Below are 15,478 nucleotides of genomic sequence, written 5' to 3'. Positions count from 1 at the left end.
ATGTGGCTTCAAAGCATGGGGTTTTAACCATGGGAAGAGCAACCTGCTTTTCACATCAGAAGGAAAGAAGGGACAGACTGGCTTGGTTGATTTTATTGGTTAAGGCTGGGCTCACCCTGACTTGCCTTCCCCAAGGAGCAGGAGCAAGGTGGGTTTGATTTTCATGCCATTTCTCCTTGTTGCTCTCTTTTGTGGAGGCGTCAGAGAGTTTTGTAAACTGGGTTCTTGCAGCTGCAGAAGGGGCTATAGCCACAGTGATTTGCACATTTTCTGGGTGTGCTGTGCCCAGCTGCTGGCGTGGTCCTCCAGCCTGCACGAGACACCTCTGTGTCCACACACAAGCCAGTTTTCACTGGAGCCCACTGCTGTATTAGGGAACAGTGATTGCTTATCTAGAAAGACAGAGTGATGCAGAAAACATATGATTCTAGTCATGTGCCACCGATGGTGATCCACTTTCGGGGGATGGGCACTACTGGTGCCCAGGGAGCCAGGAAGTGGATGGAGAACAAGGAAGATCTCCAAGGGTCAGCTAGGGGATGATACAGGGAATACAGTCATCCCAGGTCTACCCAGCCATCATTCACTGTGTGACTTTGGCCACACCACCCCTCTGCTCCATTTCCTCCTCTGTGAAATGGGTGGATTGTTCAGAGGAGCCCCAAGGTCCCTCTGTACACTCAGGGATCCATGAGCAACACTTCCTGCAGGCGACTTAGACACCTCCACCCCTTGCTCCATGTGCTGTCTTCTCTTTCCATGTACTTGGGCTCATTTGCATGGTTACGTGTCTAGTTGAGGATTCAGCTGGACTGTAAGTATGAGAGGCCAGTGAATGAGAACTTCTTTGTGTTTGGATTTGCACAGAGTAGGTCTAGCACAGTGGTTCCCAACCAGGGGCAATCTTGCCCCCTTAGGACATTTGAAATATTTGGAAATATTTTATGATTCAGGGAAGGGTGCTACTGGAATCAAGTGAATAGAAGCTTGGGATGCTGCTAAACATCTGCAACGGACAGGACAGCTCCAAAAGAAATGATCTGGTCTACAATGTCAGTGGTGCCATGATTGAGAAACCCTGGCCTAAAGGATGTTAGATGGATTCACAGTAGACACCAGGTACTGTGCAGTCCCTGATTTTCCCTCCTCTTCAAACTCCTTTCTCCCAACAATCAGGAGACCACCAAAAAATAATTATGGCTAGCTCAAGACACAGTTAATTTTTAAAATACATATGTTCTTATTGATTTTTAGAAAGATAGGAAGGGAGAGGAACATCAATGAGAGAGAAACATCATCAATCAAGCGGTTGCCTCCTGCATGCCCCCTACTGGGGATAGAGCCCAAAACCCAGGCATTTGCCCTGACCAGGAATCAAACTGGTGACCTCCTGGTGCATGGGATCATGCTCACTCAACCAACTGAGCAACACAGTCCAGGTTGACACAATTATTCTTTTCTTTATTATTATTTATTATTATTTTTGTTGATTTCAGAGAGGAAGGGAGAAAGAGAGAAATAGAAACATTAATGATGAGGGAGAATCATTGATTGGCTGCCTCCTGCATGCTCCCCACTGAGAATCAAGCCCACAACCCAGGCATGTGCCCTGACTAGGAATCAAATTGGAATCGAACTGTGACCTCCTGATTCATAGGTTGACGCTCAACCACTGAGCCAGGCTGGCTGGTCAGCACAGTTATTCTTAAAAAAAAAAAAAAAAAAAAAAAAAGTAATACATGCATTCATTAAGAAGTTTAATACAAAATGGTTCAAAAGGGCACACAATGCATATTGATCATCTTGCACATATGTGTATCCTGGTCTTCCTCCCCCTTCCCTACAGGTAACCACCATTCACCTATTTCTTATATATCCTTCTAGAGCAGGATTTCTCAATTTCAGCACTAATGACACTTTAGATCAAATAATTCTATGTCATGGGGCTGTCCTGTGCATTTTAGGGTATTTAGCAGCATCCCTGGCCTCCACCCACTAGATTTCAAAAATGTCTCCAGACATTGATAAATGTCCCTGGGGGCTCTGGTTGAGAACCACTGTTCTAGAGACATCCTTTGTATATGCTAACATATCTGTATTTATGAAAATATGTTTTTTCTTATGATGTTTGGCACATGGTAGATGCTCAATGAACATATATTGAAAGAATGAATAACTGAGAATTAAGTAATTTAAACAATCAATATAATTTTATCTTAAAGGCCCCAGGAGTACAAGTTATATCTATCTTAATGCAAATACAGGATATGAAACAATTTTTTCCTAATTTTTACTTTATCAGTTTTGCTTTAAGGAATACCATCTCTTATTTATTTATTTATTTATTTATTTATTTATTTATTTATTTATTTAATTAAGGTATTATATGTGTACATATCTTACCATTGCCCCCCCACACCCCCCAATGTCTTGCATCCGTTGGTTACTCTTATATGCATGTATATAAGTCCTTCAGTTGATTTTTTATTTCCCCCACCTCTCCCTAACCTTACCCCTGTAATTTGACAATCTGTTTGATGCTTTACTGCCTCTGTATCTATCTTTTTGTTCATCAGTTTATAATGTTTTTCATTATCCCCAAATGAGTGAGATCATGTGGTATTTTTCTTTCATTGACTGGCTTATTTCACTTAGCATAATGTTCTCTAATTCCATCCAGGTGCCTACAAATGGTAATAATTCCTTCTTTTTTATGGCAGCATAGTATTCCATTGTGTAGATGTACCATAGTTTTCTGATCCAGTCATCTGCTGACGGGCGGAATACCATCTCTTTATGCTTCCCCAGCTCTGTTCATCTCACTGCTAAAGACTCGGATGAGGGGACATGTTCCAGATGTCTCAGGGGTCCATCCTCAGAAGCAGCTGGGCTGCAATAAGGAGATGACAGTCCCCCCCTGCACGAGAGAGTCTCCTTCCCCTCTCTTATCAGGTTGAGAGAGGCATCAGGGATGAGCCTCCTCTTCCCCCCAGGGGCCCCTCCCATCCTAGCTGTCCTGCTCTGCCAACATCTGGCTTTCGTGATAAGCTGTGGCCTTGATTCCGGAAAGAGCACCCTTCCTAAGAAGGTGGCGGTATTAGTCCAGCTTGGGCAATCAACTCAAAGTCCATTTCGTGTAATTCTGGGAAGCCTGCCCAGTTTCTTCCTGGACTGCAGCTGGGCCTGGGATGGTCTGTGGATTTTCCATGTTTCCTGGAGTGGAGTGGGTGGGGATCTGGGCAGGTGACCTGTGCCCACAGCCATCAGGACCTGCTCAGAGTAGACACTTCACCAGGGCCAGCTTGCTTATCACTTACTCTGGAGTCCGGGTGGGGTGTATATAGGAATGTATAGGGAGTGCACAGTGAGGGTGAGGGGGGCAGGGCCTCATGAAGCCTCCCAGGGAATAAGGTAGATTATAGTCACCGATCATGGTGAGCAGTGTGGCCGGATGTATTGGCTAGGACTCAGCTGAGGCTGGGCTCCGGGTCTCTCTTTGTAGTGACTTTAGGAAAACTTACTACACAGTGGCTCAGGGCTTCAAAGATACATGTCCCAAGAGAGAGGACTTGGAGAAGTTTCATAGTCCTGTCCAACCATGAGGTCCAACTGTGAGGATGAGGTCACCCAAAATGGTTTATGCCACACTACTAGTTGAGGTAGTCACAAAGACCCAGTAGGTTCAAGGTGAAGAGACCTCTTGATGGGAGTGTCAAGGTCACATTGTAGAAGAGCATATGGGATAGGAGATACTGTTGTGGTCATTTTTGGAAAATGCCATCTGCCACAGGCTTGTAATGGAATCCAATTCTGGAGAAAAAGGTGAGATCCAGGCTTCTCTATGTAAAATCCAGGAGCCTTAGAGCTCCACTAGCTTCCACTGGCTATTCCCTGTTAAGCTTCTCTCAACAGCTAGGGCAAGCCAAGATCAGGGACAGATCCCAGGGACCCAGATGTGTTCTCTGCCCAAGTCTCTTCTTTCTTCAGGTCCTCTTGAGCCTGCATTATGTTTCCCTGATGGGAGGTTGGGGCAAAGCAGGAAAGGAATATTCAGGTGAGTTTGCTAAGTCTGTGCTTTTAGGCCAGCAACTTTTGTCCATTCCCAAATCCCTTTCACCTATTCTTGGATTCATCCCTTTTCCCCTCCTCCTTTCCTCACTATCAAATCTCTTCTCAGCATTATCCCATGTTCCTTCTTCAAGGAGTGACTTTTAATTTTTCATTGACCTGGAAACCTCCACTCCTCTGAGATTGCTCTCACATGGTGACTAGGAACCCTTTATCACCAAACCCTCTCAGTTCTCATCTTGTTTGCTTGGCCTCTCTGTGGCCTTGATCATGATCTGCCTGCCTTCTGGAACTCTTTTCTTAGCACCTCACATCTTCTTCTACCTCTCAGACTAGCTCCTTCTTTTTCCAGGATGCATCCTGGGTTCTCTCCTCTCATTGAGCCCCATGAATTCATCTGTCCCCTGACTACAGAATCTAATCCCTGTTTCCTACTTATTTCATGAGCTCTGAATCTCACATTTCCAAATTTCCACTAGATTTCTCAAAATGGCTGATTTCCGACCATCTTGGTTCTACTAGAGTAAAATTAAACTTAGTCTCTACCTCCCATTTTGCTCTATTCCTTCCCATGGCACTGAGCATCACCATGCTATCTACCAAGACAGAAACCTTAGAGCATCACTGATGTATCCTTATTCCACTGCCACATTTTAATTGTATGCAGTTCTAGCAAATCTATTGCCAGAATATCTTTTTAACCCTTCACTCCTTCATTCATTCACTTTTCACTCTTTTAGTTAGCAAATATTATTGGGCATATACCACAGGCACTGAAAATACAGCAGTAAACCAGAGTTTTTACATTCTATGAGGGGGAGAAAGACGACGAGTAGATAACCAGGCAAACACAGAGTACAGCAAATGGTGGTAAGTGCTGTGAGACAATAAGGGCTGGTTGAGGGTTTGGGAGAGGAGACAGGTGATTGTTTTTTGTCAGGTAAACTGGGAGAACCTTACTGGTTTGGTGACAGTAGATACAAGAAGGGGTCAGCTGTGTGGATATCGGGTCTGTCTTCTCCATCTCCATGGAAAGCCTCTCATCCCCCACCCCCAACCCCCCCAAACCATGGCAATCACCTTCAAAATGGCAATGACCTCTTTGCTTCCACTGTCATCCTTCCCTCTCCATCCTCTTTCAGTCGCTTCCTGTCTCCCAGAGGAAAAAAAGTCCTAACTATGGCCTACAAGGGCCTTCACAATTGCTCTTTCCAGCTAAGTCTTACTATGGAGGGCAGAATGCTCAGATGACCCATGGTCTTCACCCTTTATTGCCACCCTCTGTGTAATCCCTCCCCTTAAGTGTGGTTACTGGCTACTAGCCAATGGGATATGGCAAATGTTCCATTCCATAAGAATCTGTCTGGTGGAAAAAACCAAGATGGCGGCATAGGTAAGCACCTAAACTGCTGCCCTGCACAATAATTTCAAAACTACAACTAAAAGACAGAATGGACACCATCCAGAACCACAGAAAAGCTGGCTGAGTGGAAATTCTACAACTAGAAGGAAAGAGGAAAGCTCATGGAGAAGGAGCGGCAAAAGGCTGAGGTACAGAGACACGCATGTGCAGAGAAGAAGGGCAGCGGAGTGCCTGGCTGGCTTTCTCTGACGGGAAGGGGAAGGAAGCCCCCGACTGCACTGAACCCCAGTTCCGACTGCACTGAACCCTAGTTCTGGGCGAAACCCTGTGGACCCAGGCTCATACAGGGGGAGTTTGGACTGTCAGGTAGAGAGTTGGAGACTCGGAGACTCGGGGGAGCCATGGTGGCAGGGGTCTGGAGGCACGAGTGCGCACAAAGACTGACTGCAGAGGTTACCACAGGCTATCCCTAGCGGAAGGGAGTTGGAAGCTCCTGACTGCACTGAACTGCAGTTCTGGGCGAGCCCCTGGGGACCCATGCTCTTACGGGGGAAATCTGGACTGTCAGGCGGAAACTTGGGAACCACAGAAGGCAAGGTCTGGAGACTCGTGCACAAGGGCAGGGCTGAGGGGAAGCCAAGACTGTCTGCTCCGCCCTGAGACTCCACCCCTTCCAACCTGAGCACAGAGGCTTTTGCAATCTGGCAAGGCTAATCCTATAAGGCTGTCTCTAGCACCGAAAATCTCCCAGCGTAGACACAGCTGATCCTCACAGCCAACTGGCCTGCAGGTCAATTCCTCCCAGTGATACCAACAACAATCAAGACTTAACTACAACAAGGCTGTACACACAGTCCACAAAGGGATGCACCAAGAGTGTCCACCTCAGGTTAACTGGGGAGGCCAACCCACTGGGCCATATAGGAAACCTAGCACACAAAGCTACCCTACCAACTCAGGGAAGCAGTGAAAAATGGGGAGATGAAGAAACAGATCACAAACAAAAGAAATGGAGGAAAACAAACGACTGGATATAGAATTCAAAACCACGGTTATAAGGCTTTTCAAGAATATTCTAGAAAAGGCTGATAAATATAATGAGATCCTCGAAGATATGAAAAAGGAACAACTAGAAATTAAACATACACTGACTGAAATAAAAAATATTATACAGAGACCCAACAGCAGACTAGAGGATCGCAAGAATCAAGTCAAAGATTTGAAATACAAAGAAGCAAAAAACACTCAACCAGAAAAGCAAAAAGAAAAAAGAATCCAAAAGTTGAAGATAGTGTAAGAAGCCTCTGGGACAACTTCAAGCGTACCAACATCAGAATTATGGGGGTGCCAGAAGAAGAGAGAGAGCAAGATACTGAAAACCTATTTGAAGAAATAATGACAGAAAACTTCCCCCACCTGGTGAAAGAAATAGACTTAAAAGTCCAGGAAGCGCAGAGAACCCCAAACAAAAGGAATCCAAAGAGGACCACACCAAGACACATCATAATTAAAATGCCAAGAGCAAAAGACAAAGAGAGAATATTAAAAGCAGCAAGAGAAAAACAGTTAATTACCTACAAGGGAGCACCTATACGATTGTCAGCTGATTTCTCAACAGAAACTATGCAGGCCAGACGGGAGTGGCAAGAAATATTCAAAGTGATGAATAGCAAGAACCTGCAACCAAGACTACTCTACCCAGCAAAGCTATTATTCAGAATGGAAGGTCAGATGAAGAGCTTTACAGATAAGAAAAAGCTAAAGGAGTTCAGCACCACCAAACCAGTATTATATGAAATGCTGAAAGGTATTTTTTAAGAAGAGGAAGAAGAAAAAAGTAAAGATAAAAATTATGAACAACAAATACATATCTATCAACAAGTGAACCTAAAAATCAAGTGAATTAAAAATCTGAGGAACAGAGTAAACTGGTGAATATAATAGAATCAGGGGCATAGAAAGGGAGTGGACTGATAATTCTCAGGGGGAAAGGGGTATGGGGGGTGCAGGAAGAGACTGGACAAAAATCGTACACCTATGGATGAGGACAGTGTGGGGGAGGTAAGGGCAAAGAGTGGGGTGGGAACCGGGTGGAGGGGAGCTATGGGGGGAAAAAGGAGAAACAATTGTAATAATCTGAACAATAAAGATTTATTAAATTAAAAAAAAAAAAGAATCTGTCTTAGCTGACTTTATCGAGAGAGATTCTCCTGCTGGCCTCAAAAAAGCCAACAGCCATGCTGTGAACTGTCTGCTGAAGGGCCAGGAGGCAGGCAGCCTGGGGGACTGCGGGGACCTCTAGAAGCCCAAGGTAGCCTCCAACTTCCATCTGTAGGAATTTGGGGCTTAGTTCTGGAGTCACAAGGAAATGAACTCCGCCAACCACCTGAATGAACTGGAAACAGTTTCCCCTCGTTACGCCTCAGATAGGATGTCAGCCCCAGTCAATACTGTTTGCACCTAGTGGGCTGAGAACCAAGCAGAGCTGTGCGCAGTCCTGACCCACAGAAACAGTGAGATAATTAGTGTGTGCTGCTGGTACAAGCCTTCGGGTTGGTGGTCGTTTGTCACACAGCAATAGAAAACAAACACATCTGCCCTTTATATGCTGTACAAGACCTCAGGCTGTCCCTGCTCCAAACCAGTTTTGTTTTTCATGCCCCACTATGAACACAAATTCTGTACATAAATTCTCTAACCCTGTATTTTCTCTCTGGTAAAATCGTGTTTGTCTGCACACCCCCGTTCAAATCCTCTTCTCCTCCACAATGGTTAAATGTTGGCTCCTCTCCCACTCCTCAGCTCCACACTCATATGCTGGCTGGTATTTGCCTGCATGCCGGTCCTCTGTCTGATTCATCTGTCTGTCTCAGGATCTAGCTCAGTGCCTGACTCCTAGCACATCAAGGGTTCCTCAATTGAGGGGGTGCATGGGGGTCATGGATGCAGTTCATACTATTCATAAATCCCCTAAAATTATTCAGGGAATACTGCTTATGAGCAATTTTTTTCTGGGTCCTTAGCCTTCATCAGATTCTCAAAGAGGCTTGAGATCCTAAAAAGATTAAGATTGATTGAGGGAGGGTATCAATACATGTTTCTTGAGTTTAAGCTACTGGGTTATTGCCCACTAAGGGGATTTTCACTTTGAGCTTTGTTGCTAATTGTGGCTTTGCTAGAGAGATTTGAGGCTTCCTGGGCATTTTACAAGAGAGCTGCTATTTGGACATGTGTAAAAGCACAGTTATGTAGGCAGCCCCAGGCTCCACCCAGAGATGAAGGTGGTCCTGGCTGGGGAGAGAGAAAGGAGACAAGGACAGAGCAGGGGTTCAAAGAAGCCCACACATTCAAGAAAAAGAAACAGAGGGAGCATCCTGGAGACAAAGGGGGCAGGGGGCCATTTAGGTTGGCTAATTCTGCGTTTCTCCTTTTAATTGTGCCAGGTGCTAGGATAACTGTTCCCCACCACTGGCTCCCCTGGGCTCTCGAAGACTGCCTTTGGCAGTGCCAGTGTATTTTTAGGCCTTCAGTAAGTGGAACAAAGCCCTCTGAGAGGCAGCGCTGTGCTCTTGGCTCTTGGCTCAGGGCGATGCTCAGCAGCTTTCTGAGAAAGTGCAGGACTCCCTCTTCAGCAGCAGCCAAGATGTTTGTCCAGCCTCTCCTCTCTCTGAGGCTCCCTCCCACAGGGGCTGAGGAGAGGAGCATCCTTGCCAGCTGGAGGGGACTGGGATGTATGCCTGGGAGGTTTGGGGAGAGCAAGCAAGCTGGCCTTTCAGCAGGAGGGACACTGCACAGTGCTGATGCTTGCCTCCTCTAGTCACTCACTCTGAGGGAGAAAATGATTTGTCCTGGGACCACCTGGGGTTAGGGGGGCAGGGCAAGGAGCTCTAGGACAGGGGCTTGGGAGACTGTAGGCAGAAATGACCATCCCTGAAGGATGCAGTGAGGGGAGGTACAGGGCAGAGTCACCGAAAGCCACTTCATGATGACCCAGGTGATGAACTGTCAAGGTCAACCTTGAACACTGATCTGCCAAATATTTGCTTGGATCACTGACCCAGCGGACTTCCTGCCTTCACCCCTCCACGCTTGTACCCAGGCCTGTGACAACTGGGCAGCTGGACGCTTGACCCTGAAAGGGTCAGTACTCTTTCCCTAAGAGGCCTCTCCAAGCAGGTGTGGCTGGGGATGTGGGCCACAGGTGAAGGTGGATAGGCTGGGAGATAGGCCTGGCATTCCCATAGACTCTTTGTTTAAAGTGGCTATCTCAGCGGAACTAGTCTGATGTGGTCAAGGTTCAGCACAGCTGCCCACGTAAAACCAAACTCCACAAGGCCAGGCCTCCAAGGCCTTCTCCCTCTAACAGCTGTTCACCCACTGAGCCCAGAAGGAGAGGGAGGCCAAGAGGGGGGTTGGGCCAGGCCTGGGAAAAAGGAAAGAACTAACTCTGTCTCTCTCTCTCTCTTATACACACTCCACTTCTCCATCATGCTAAATTCTGTACAGGCTTTGGCCCCCGAATGCTTGTGACCCTGCCATTTACTCCTGCTCCATTTTACTGAATTGAAAACCAGGATTCAGAAAGACTAAGCAACTTGTCCAAGCTCACACAGCCAACGAGTGGGTGTCAAATCAATGACCACTGGATGACCTGCTGCTCCCAAGAAGGGGAGAGAGAGGGTGAAGGTCCTGCAGCTGTTCTCTGAGATTTTAGAATGGGGAGTGAGGTGAAGGGCTGGGGAGAGGGCAGAGCTGGGTACCTGTGCCTTTCCAAGATCATGATGAGGAGAGAATTAAACTTCTGCTGTTTTTTTTGTTTGTTTATTTTTGTCTCTGGAATCCTGATAACAAACAATGCACTTGTGGCCTCAGCCCCACTCTGCGTTTGTCTGTCCTCTGTGCTCAGGCTGCAGCCTCACCTCTGGCCATTGCAGTCTTTATTTATCCTTCAAGGCCCAGCTAGAAGGCCACCTTCTCCATGATGTCTTACCCAATCTCCACCTCCATAGGAACTATCAGTTCCTTTCTTTCTAAGTCTCCAGTCTCAGTTTACATCTTTTACTATGCTCATCATGTTCTCATTGGGGGGTTATAGCTTTCCCTCTGTATCTGTTTACCTTACTCTTTTTTTGTTTGTGTTTTGTTATTCCTCACCCAAGGATATTTTTTTCCATTGATTTTTAGAGACAGTGGAAGGGAGGGAGGGCGAGGAAGAGAGAGAGAACATCAATGTGAGAGAGACACACTGATTGTTGCCTCCCAAATACATGGCCCAACCGGGGCTAGGGATTGAATCTGCAACCCAGATACATGCCTTTGACCGGAATCGAACCTGAGACCCTTTGGTATGTGGGCCGATGCTCTGACCACTGAGAAACACTGGCCAGGGCTGTTCGCCTCTTCAGATGGAAAGAAAATGTGTTTGTTTTGTCTTAAGGGCAGTGGCATGCTGTAAACCAGCTCTCTGGAAGACAAAGTGCTCTGATATGTATCACTTGCCAATTCCCATGGTATAAATACTTACTATGACCAATTTCAAGCTATGGTGGCTTAACAACAGGCTCAAAAACTATCTAAATATTTAACAGTTGCCTCTTATGAACCAGTATTCACCACAATTTACAGGTCTGACCACTGTAAGCTTAAGATTTGCTTAAGATTGTGCTTAAGATTTGCACTTGCGCCAAAACCGGTTTGGCTCAGTGGATAGAGCGTCAGCCTGCGGACTGAAGGGTCCCAGGTTCGATTCCGGTCAAGGGCATGTAACTTGGTTGCGGGCACATCCCCAGTGGGGGGTGTGCAGGAGGCAGCTGATTGATGTTTCTCTCTCATCGATGTTTCTGACTATCTATCACTCTTCCTTTCTCTCTGTAAAAAATCAATAAAAATATATTAAAAAAAAAATTTGCACTTGGCTGGTGACTCTGACTCCTTGTTTGAATGGATTATTCAATTCAACTTTTTTTCTTCTGGAGCCCCTACTTTGTTTCTAGAAGAATTTGGAATGGTTGTCTGGGGAAGAGCATTTGTGAACATGGTGACAGTCCTTCTTTCCTCCCTTTTTTCCATTCCCTTTTTTCAATGTGACTTTGCAGCTTTTCGCAGCAAGTTCTAGGCCCAATTTCCCAGTCCTTGAATCAGGCCTGGCTTGTGACTTGACTTAGCTGTTGGGTTATGGTGGAGGTGACTTTATGACCATTCAAAGCCTGAGCCTCCAGAAGCCTCGAGTATTTCTGCTCTTGTCTTGGGGGCCTGCCAGGTATGTAAAGCCCAGGCTACCCTGTTGAAAATGAGGGGTTATGTGGAGAAGAGGCACACTACCTCACTAATCCATCCCTGATCAGCCAGGTCCAACATACTCAGAAGCTTGTCAAAGATGTGGGAGTGGGCTCAGCTTGGACCAAAAGACTCGCCCAGCCCAAACTGCTCACCTGTGTAATTATGAGCTAAATAAATGGTGGTTGTTTTAAACCATTAAGTTTTGGGGTGGTTTGTTATGCAGCAAAAGCTGACTGACAGAAGAACATCCTTGCATTCAGAGGAAGCCTAGCTTTTGACTGGATTGTTAATCTCTGAGGGAGGTAGAAATAGCCTCCTGCTCCCTGAAGCTACTTAGCTATGAGCAGGAGCTCCAGGGATCAGTACTGCTGACCCCTGCAGCACACCAGTCTTGGCAGAGTATGAATTCTCCCCTAAACCCAGCCTATAGGAACTAGAAGATGTGGACACACTGGCTCCCTGATAGAAGAGTTGGAAAAGAGGCCTGGATTGTGTGGGCACAGACCTGAGCTAAAATTATCTCCTCTAACTTTGTCTGTCCCAGGCCTGGGACTGAGCAATATAGCCTTAATAGCCTTTAAGAATGGGAAAACTCACAAATTCCCCTTGACTGCCCCGTAGAATAATTTTGTGTGAATGTGGGAATAAAGGGTCCCAAATTTAGGGTGGGGAGGAGGGAGAGAGATATGTTTTAAAGCAAATGTAATAAATTTCTACTTTCAGTTCAAGAGTAAATCTTGCCTTACTGTGTGAAGAAGTGTGTGAAAAACCCAACTCAGGCCATTCTGCCCTCTAGATTTGAAATGTCGAAACTCTGTAGTAGCAAAGGGGCATTCTAGAGAATGTGAGAGGAAGTAGGCCATGAAACAGATGTGCAGCTGCAGGTGGGGCTGTGTGTGGTTTTCTTCTCACAGCTGTGTGACCTTGGGCAAGTCATCCAATCCCTCTGGGCCTGCAAATGACAAAGGAAACTAGAAAGCTCCACAGTCCCTTTATGATGTGGTCTTTTCATTGGTCAAAGGGAAAAGCCAGAGGGAGCCAGAGAGACCACTGAATGTTGACTGTCCACTCTAAAGGGTACACACTGTACTCATTGTGCTGACATGATGCAGAGGCTGCCCTGCGCTCTGGTATCTCCCCCAGTTTGTATTTGGCCCTGGGATGCTATCGGAACATACACATTCAACATCACCCCCATTCCCTGCCCACCTTGGTTCAGGGACCAGAAGCCTTGAACCTGACTGAAGGTGGGGAAGTGTCAATAGTGTGTGAGGGTAATTAGCAGTCACTCCATCATGAGTGGCACAGTGTCTTCTCATTGACCAGCTGTGTGACCCTCGGCAGATTATCCCTCCTCTCTAACCTTCCATTTCTTCCTGTGAAAAATAATGTCACGTGAAACTTTTACAACATGGAGTCAATAAATATTGAATGAAAACATCTGTGGTGATGATACATGTTTTATTACTTAGGACATACACAGAAGTTAATTTTTTCCTGTTCACTTAATAGAAAATTATGCTGACTCGAAGGTCTAATTTCACCTCAAGCAGCCACACTACATACTCAGACCTTCTGAGCTGTTCTCATTTTCAGTTTCAGGACTTTGACTTTGCTTAGTTATTTGTGGACATCTGGGACACACTTTATTTTTCACTGTAATAATTTTTTACTGTGTCCCCTTCCCCCCGCCAGGACACCTTTAGTGCTTATCTGAGAGGTTTGCTAAAAAAATGAAATAAAATAGTCCATCACAAGCATGAAGTTTAGTGCCTAGACTAGTAGGCACTTCATCAACCATTGGTGCTCTTATTGTTATTCTCCAGAATACTGGCCACCTGCTCCTGCTAACCAGGAGTTAGATTCCAGTCTGGCTGGCAGGGCCCCTCAAGAAAACCACTGTGCAGGGCAAGTGAAGTGTTGAGAATCGATTCATGTCGCCTCTCTAGACTGCAGGTTAAGTGACCTGAGGTGCCACCTAAGGCCTTTCTACTCTCCTTCCTGATGGGGACAGAGAAACTATCCCCCCCCCCCCCCCCCCCAGAGTAACTGCTCACTGCCTCTGTTGCTATATGGGTCAGAAGAGACTCAAAGATGTCAGCTGAGGCCATTCTGCCCTCAGGAAACCTTTTCACCCCATCCTACAGCTAAGGCAGTGGAGCCTGTCCTTTCCCTATTTTTCATCAATCCATCCCCCTTCCCCAACTCTGCTCTGTGCTCAAGGGCCTGGCCCTGTGGACTACATTTCCCAGGCTCCCTTGCTCTCTGGTTTTCTGCAGGTTCAACCAATGGGAGGCCCTGGTGGGAGATTGGCACCTGGGAAGAAGTGAGAAGTGGGTGATGCTCCATCCCTCCCTCTCTGCTTCAGGTGGTGTTTCTAGCAATGACTCTGTCTCCTCCATAGTTCCACCTCCTGGTAATACCCTCTATTGCTTTGTCCCTCCAGCCCTAGGGGAGTAGCAGTTTCTTGCTGCTTCTGATCTCTGGTTTGCTTCACCCTCCCCTGATTAGGTTTTCAGCTCTTCTCTCACTTTTGTAACTCCTTATATTAATTCACTGTTGAGACACTTGACCTGGGCTTTGTTTTTCTAGTGGGACCCTGACTGCTGCAGTAGACATCTTGCAGAAGGCGGGGCCTCGGCCCCTGGGCCACCCCTCTGGACCTTCATTCAGCTAGATGTGTACCCTTGGCCCAACCAATTCCTGGTCCAGTAGGGAGGAACAGGGTCTAGAAGAGCCAGGATGGGGCTCTGCAGGGCCTGATACCCAGGGTCAAAGGGCAGCATTAATGCTGGGCACCCTGGGCGTTACCCCCTTCTCAGTGGGACACTTCTTACTCCTTGGACCTTTGGGAACTCATTCCCCTCTCCCATTCCCCTCTGCCAAGTTCAAGTTATTTCAAGCTGATTTCCTGTCCTCACCCATCCTGTGATGTAATGCACAAGGTCTTTCTTGAAAGAAGAAAAACCCCTAAACTCAGTCTCTGCTGGGGCATCCCCTTTGGAAGGTTACCTCCCACAGAGAGGAATCTTAGCCCACCCTGAGTGGATCCCCACCTTACTGTACAAAAGCCACAGGCCTGTGAATTGTCCATGTGGCCCTGTCCTCACACCTGCAGGTACAGTGCCTGCCACACCCTTCCTGTTCTAGACTCCCTCAGCTCCCACCTGTTCCCTCCCAACCAACACCCTTTGCTGCTCAATGGGTCAGCCAGGAAATGTGGGAAGATGTTTTTGGTAAACCACAGGGCTGTGGTTAACCTGTTGGGGGAGGAAGGCATTGAATGCACTTCTTGGGGTTTCTCCTGCCTGGCCTCACCCCTGGGCCACCAGGGCTCTCTGCTGGAGTGAGTGACATATATATTTAGAGTGGTAGCGGCTGTGGGAGCCCAGGGATAAATAATGGTGGTTGAGGATTTTGGGTGCACTTCTTCCTCTGAATTCAATTCCTCTCCAGCTGCCTGTCAGGTCAGGAGGCTCAGACTGCAGCACAAGCTACAAGCCCTTCATGCAGCAACCAAGGGACATGCTGTGCTGGGTCTTTAGACCTGAGAGGCCCCTCCCACAGAGAAGGGGGGGGGGTGTTGCCCAAGTGTTCTGGCTCCAAGGACCTTTCTGTGGGCCTAGGTGGTCTGACCTCACAGGCTTCCTTCAGGCAAATGTGGATTCAGCAAACTGCAGACACTCCTTAGAGTGTGGGGTGGCTTAGGAGGGTGTGGACCCTGTGGGAGCTCCTGAACAGCCCTTCTGAATGTGAGCTCCTGGGTGC

Source organism: Plecotus auritus, assembly GCF_963455305.1.
Source record: "Plecotus auritus genome assembly, chromosome: 8".
NCBI classification, from domain to species: domain Eukaryota; kingdom Metazoa; phylum Chordata; class Mammalia; order Chiroptera; family Vespertilionidae; genus Plecotus; species Plecotus auritus.
The sequence above is the reverse complement of the archived record's forward strand: the minus strand, read 5'-3'. Positions refer to the sequence as shown.